Here is a 6,682-nt window from a genome sequence, read left to right as displayed (position 1 = left end):
GAAAACGTTCTCAGAGGATATCTGCATGGAGTTTGGATTTGACAAATGTGCTAAATGCACAATAAAAAAGGTGAAAAAAACAACATCCGAACATCTTCGGATCAATGACAGCCTCATTGAAGATTTGAGAGAGAATTCCACATACAAATACCTTGGCATTGAGGAAAACATAAATGTGGAACATGAAAAAATGAGACGTAGGGCAAAACAGGAATACCTTACCCCTAAAAACAAAATTACGTCTAGAAACCAGCTTGCAATACACATACAGTTTCGGTATTATAGACTAACCTCAATATAACAAACAGGCTCGATACAAAGACCAGGAAAGAACTATCCCTACATAAGGTAACATACCGAAACCAATGCATGGACAGGATATAACTACCATGATAAGAAGGGAGCTTAGGCCTCACTGAATTCAACCATGCTTATCGAACCACTATAGTAAGCATGGGCCAATATATTAAAAGTTCAACAGATATGACAACGGAAATGGTGAAAGACCATCATGATCATCTTTCTCAACAAACCTCAATCACAAAGCTTGCTGAAAATTTTGGATGAGTCATACCGGAGAACACTGTCAATGTACATGATAAACCAGCAACACAAATTGCAAGAATCAAAAAAAAATACACCGAAATAGAAATAGAGACAAGAAAACAAGGATGGAAACAAAATAAGCGAGCAGGGAAGTTCCTAGTGGAGCTCTACTGGGAGGACATAGACAAGGATACTTCACTTCAATGGCTCAAGAGTGGGAGACAATGAGGAAAGACTTATTGTAGCCGGGCAAGATTAGGGCTTACTCTCAAATGGATTTAAAAAAATGGGTGGCCTACAAACAAATGGCCAGTGTAGGTTTTGCCACTCAGCAATTGAGAGCCCAAGCCACCTAATGTCTGCATGCCCAATTTTATTGGCAGATAACCATTACACTGCTCATCACAACAAAGTATGCAAGTACCTCTATTGGAAGATCTGTGGAGAGATGCAACTTGACAGATCGCCAAGGCCATCAAACCAGATATTGTTATATGGAACAAGCCTGAAAGAACTGCACTCATTGTCGATGTCATAGTCCCAAATGATTTCGGCCTTAACAGAGCTGAACGGGAAAAGATAACAAAATATCAGGACTTAAAAAATGATCTAAAAACGACATGGTCTCTGAAAGAAATAAACATTATACCGGTTGTGATAGGAGCAACTGGCTTAAAAAAGAATCTTCAGAAATACTTAGAAGTAATCCCTGGAAGACCAAACTGTAACGAAATACAAATAGCAGCCATTAAGGGAACGGTATCTATTCTTAAAAGAGCCCTCGGATATAAATTTAAATTAAAACAGAATCAAGTGTTAGCTCCAGGAGGGATTAATCCCTTGATCTCTTAAAACTTACTGAAGTAAAATAAAAAAAAAGAAAGGGGACTTACGTTTGCGAAGAGGTCATGAGGAAATGAAGGAAGATGGAGCGGGCCACTAAGATTGTCGGCCTGAAGTCGGCTTATCTCCAGATCCATGTAGATGAAAAACTCTGGAAACATCAATTGGTCCGGTACAAGGCGAAGATGTATTGCCTAACAAGGTTAAGCTTTGGGCTTAGCTCAGCTCACAAAATTATGACTGCCGTACTGAAGATGGTGCTGAGTAAAGACTGTACAGTGGACAAGGCCACTAGTTTGTACATTGACGACATTCTCATGGAGGAAGCAGAGGTGACAGCGAAGAAAGTGACAGGCCATGTCCAGAGGTGTAGCAGAATTAGCAGTAACCAAAATGAGAAATAGAGAGCTTACCTCGGATACGTCTGTTTTGAGCTGAGCGGAAGAGAGAGTTCCAAGATGGCGTCCATGGGCTTTTATTAGCGTTTACCCAATGTAATTATCATTCAATCATGTCTGCTCTCGCGCGATTATGCAAATATGCCGTTCCCGGCCGCTATAAAGGCAGGATACTGAAAAGGAGAGAGATTGTTCTGCAGATTGTGTGTAGGTGATTCTGGCGAATAGATTGTGCTTGTTATGACCCACGTGTCTACAAGAAGCGAGTTTTTGTTCTGACTGTTTTTAGTTGTATTTTTTTTTTTTGTTTTGCCTACTACATTTTTGTTTCAAGCTATTTCGGCGCGACTATGGCGAAGGTGTGGATAAGCAGCGATATTATCAAGCCATTCTCTGACGAGGGAGACGTTGTAGCATGGCTGAAAAAAGTGAGACTTGTCGCACAACTTCAGCAGGTGGATGATGTAGCGAGTCTGCTACCTTTATATCTGGAAGGTGATGCACTGGCCCTCTACATGGAAATGGAGGAGGACGATCAAAAAGAAATAGACCAGATTGAGGCCCGATTAAAGGAGGCATTTACCGACGACGGGTTTGAAGCATACAGAAAAATAACTATGGTTAGATGGGCTGGCGAACGTGTGGATGTTTACGCCAACAAAATCAGGCAGTTGGTTGGATTGGCCGGATTAACATGAGATGGCTTAGAGAGACTCACAAAATTGACTTTCGTCACTGGGTTCCCTGACGCTATCTCAATTGCTCTTCAACAGGTGCCGAACATCAAAGTCCTGACCATGGGGGAACTAATGTCGAGAGCAAGAATTTTGACAACGACTGGGGAACACAATCAGGACGTGGTTGCGGCCACACGCTCACCCAACAACCACAGGGCCCAGAATATTCCTGTTAGTGTGACCTGTTCCAAGTGCAATACGAAAGGCCACATTGCAAAAAGACTGTCGAAAACGTGGAACACGGTGTTACCGTTGCGGTGAGAGTGGACATTGGGCTCGGAATTGCTCGGGAAACGAGCACGGGGAGGACGCATAAGCGCCAGTCTCCTTCCCCACCAAGATGCGAACACAACGCTCCTGGTGATAAGCATCCATGTTAACAGGACGTGATGTTTGGCGCTTATTGATACAGGATGCTGTAGGACTATTTTACATGCAGACCGGTGTCGGTCTTGGAGAAAAACAAACGTAGATGTCAAAATGATTGGTGGAATGTCCCATGCGTGCTGCGGTGTTGGAGCGGTCTCTGTGTTCTCTGACGAAGGTGTGTCTGCTAGAATCGATGTGTTGGTGGTGCGTGGCAAACCGCTGGGGTTTGACTTACTTCTAGGGATCGACACCATAAAAGATCTGGGCAGTGTCGTTGTTAACCCTACAGGATCAGTGCGGCTGGGCGACAGGAAAAATATTAAATGCGCAGCCATTTCTATTAATGAACCAGATTTCACCGCCACCTTTGATCATCAAAACCGAACGTGGACCGCATCGTGGAAGTGGTCTGAGGACCACCCCCCTGAAAGACTACACAATCGAGTGTCAGAATACCCAGTGCCGGCAGAAATCCGTGAAGAATACACGCAGGAGCTCCGCACCTGGATAGATAATGGTTGGCTTGTGCCGTACCCAGAGGATAAATTGGGACCTCCCAAAGGCCTAATTCCCCTGATGGCTGTGATGCAGCAGAACAAAGCCAAAGTGCGCCCGGTAATGGACTACCGGGAGCTAAATCATTACGTAGATGCATTTACGACCAACGCGGATGTTTGTGCGGCTAAGCTGCGCGAATGGAGACAAAAAGGTGCTAACGTGTCTCTACTGGACCTTAGGAGAGCAAACCTACAAGTCCGGGTCCATGAGACACTGTGGCCATACCAGACTGTGGAAATCGATGGGAAAAAATATTGCCTGACCCGTCTGGGGTTCGGTTTGAATGTGGCTCCCCTGATCATGAGAGCAATTGTCAGCGAAGTATTGTCTCAGGAAGAAGTTGTAAGCCGCGCAGCATCTGTTTACATCGATGACATTTTTGTCAACGAGGACGTGGTGCCCGCGACCCATGTAAGAGAACACCTAGCGCAGTTTGAGTTGGAGTGCAAGAACCCGGAGCGGTTGAAGGACGGTGCACAGGTGCTGGGATTGGCGGTCTGGATGGAACACAGTGAACTACGGTGGAAGCGAGGAAATGCAATTCCAGAGGCTCCCAGATGAACAATGTTTTCTCTGTGTGGTCGACTTGTCGGCACTTTCCGGTGTGCGGTTTCTTCGTGTGGCTTGTGGAATACTTAGAAGGAGAGTAAGTGTGGTAACAAAGGGCTGGGATGATGAAGCAAGGGATGCCGTACTGCATCGTATGATGTTCAAAACCTTGGAATCTGTGCAGTGGAACGATCCGGTTCGGGGAAATTGGTGTGTGGATGGCAAAGACCTGAATGTATGGGTCAATGCTAGCTCCCTAGCAATTGGTGCAGCCTTGGAGATGCGCGAAACTGTGTTGGAGGATGCATGTTGGCTGCGACCTGAAGGTGACTCGCAACATATCAACTTAGCCGAGCTGGATGCCATATTGAAAGGTATCAATTTGGCTCTACAGTGGCAGAGCAAAGTGCTACACATAAAGACAGATTCTGTCTGTGTATACCATTGGGTCTCGGACACGCTAACTGGAAAGGCACAAGTACGCACCAAAGCAACAAGCGAGATGCTTATTAGGAGGCGACTAAGCACTCTAAAGGAGCTCGTGAAAGAATACGGGCTGACAGTGGACGTGATGCTGGTTCCATCAGCACGAAACATTGCTGACCGATTGACACGAGTACCACAGACATGGTTTGAGGCAATGAAAAAGAAAAACGGGCTTGACCCGGTGATAGGCGCGGTTAACACAGACGAGCTGGATGAGAGTCAAATCATGGCTATTCACAAAGTTAGTGGACATCCGGGGGTGCGACGCACTACCTACTTTGTCAGGAGAAGTTGCCCAACCACGACAAAAGCAACCGTTAACACGGTCATACGGAAATGTGAGGAATGTCAGTCCATTGACCCAGCGCCAGTCAGGTGGGAAAAGGGAAAGCTGGAAGTTAACGAGAATTGGCAAAGAATTGGAATGGATATCACGCATTATGGCACCTTCCATTTTTTAACTCTAACAGACTGTGGTCCATCGTGTTTCTCCATTTGGAGGAAATTGGCAATGCAGGACTCAGCAAGCGTGATCCATCAGTTGGAAACAGTGTTCCTCGAGCGTGGCTCGCCGCATGAAATCCTTTTAGACAATGACATGGCTTTCTGCAGCAACGCATTCCAAGCATTTGCACATAAATGGGGAGTTCACTTGCAATTCCGTTGTGCGTACGCTCCAGCCGGGAATGACATAGCGGAGCGATGTCACCGTACAGTGAAACAAATAGCGGCTAGAATGCGCTGTCCCATACATACATACCCTACTGGTATAACATCACACCAAGAGACGACACATCTCTCTTCACTGTGCCTGGCAACAGGATTTATTGATACAAAGTTCGAGTAAAGGAGACCAATCTTGCAACTGCGTCCGTAGATCCCAAGGACAGCTCTTACCAGGTTGGAGATCGCGTGTGGGTCAAAACACTATATTGTTACATCGGAGGAAGAGGAAGACAGTACAATGTCTTCTGAACGAGTAGATAGTATAATGCAGGACGATGGAGAGCCATATAATGCACATACTGAAGAAGCGGAAGAGGGATCACCCGACTTGCCTTTACGAAGGAGTACCCGACAAAGACGGATACTGCCCCCCTGTCCTGATTGTGAAACACCGTCTATGGAACAGGCTGGCAGCAATAACGGTGGTAATGAGGAAGATGACAAGGAGGAAGTGCTGCCTCCGGTTCTTCGAAGAAGTACCCGACAAAGACGACTGCCACCATGCCCCGTTTGTGATCATGAGATCAGGAGGGAGTGTAGCAGAATTAGCAGTAACCAAAATGAGAAATAGAGAGCTTACCTCGGATACGTCTGTTTTGGGCTGAGCGAAAGAGAGAGTTCCAAGATGGCGTCCATGGGCTTTTATTAGCGTTTACCCAATGTAATTATCGTTGAATCACGTCTGCTCTCGCGTGATTATGCAAATATATCGTTCCCGGCCGCTATAAAGGCAGGACACTGGAAAGGAGAGGGGGCGTTCGGCAGATTATATGTAGGTGATTCTGGCGAGTAGATTGTGCTTGTTACGACCCACGTGTCTGTGAGAAGCGAGTTTTTGTTTTTAGTTGTATTTTTTTTTTTTTGTTTTGCCTACTACATTTTTGTTTCAAGAGGTATGGGTTGACTGCAAAACCGGCAGAGTCCCTGGATAGAGGTGCAGCATTGTGGTTTAAACTATGCCAAGATGGAAAAGGAAGCCTTGTCTTTAGACGAGGGAAATGACCTGACAAAACAAGAACTCTTCTCAGTCTGCGGGAGACTGGTGGGACACTATCGCTGGCTGGCTCAGGATAGCGTGCAGTTTTATTAAATGACAAACAGGCACTGATGGTTGGGAGGGCCGTGTGACGAAGGAGGTCATGAACATGCTACAAGAAATCATCACGAGAGTGATGAAAGAAGACCCAGTGAAGGGGGAAGGATACGTCAATGGCAGAGACGCGTGGGTGATTTGGTGCGATGCCAGAAGCCTGGCATTGGGCATTGTATTAGAGATGGGATAGGTAACTGTGGAAAATGCGGCTAAGAAAGAAAAACAACTATTCCCATATCAACGTAGCCAAACTGGAGGCCGCTATGAAAGGAATCAATCTGGCCCTGAAGTAGGGATTGAAAATAATTGAAATCAAATCCGATTCAAAAACGGTAGTTTTATGGATCAGTGACTGGCGATAAGAGAGTTAAGACCAG

The sequence above is a fragment of the Euprymna scolopes genome, chromosome 22, assembly GCF_053919585.1.
Source record: "Euprymna scolopes isolate OS-2025 chromosome 22, ASM5391958v1, whole genome shotgun sequence".
Classification (NCBI taxonomy): Eukaryota; Metazoa; Mollusca; class Cephalopoda; order Sepiida; family Sepiolidae; genus Euprymna; species Euprymna scolopes.
Note: the sequence above shows the minus strand (reverse complement) of the source record.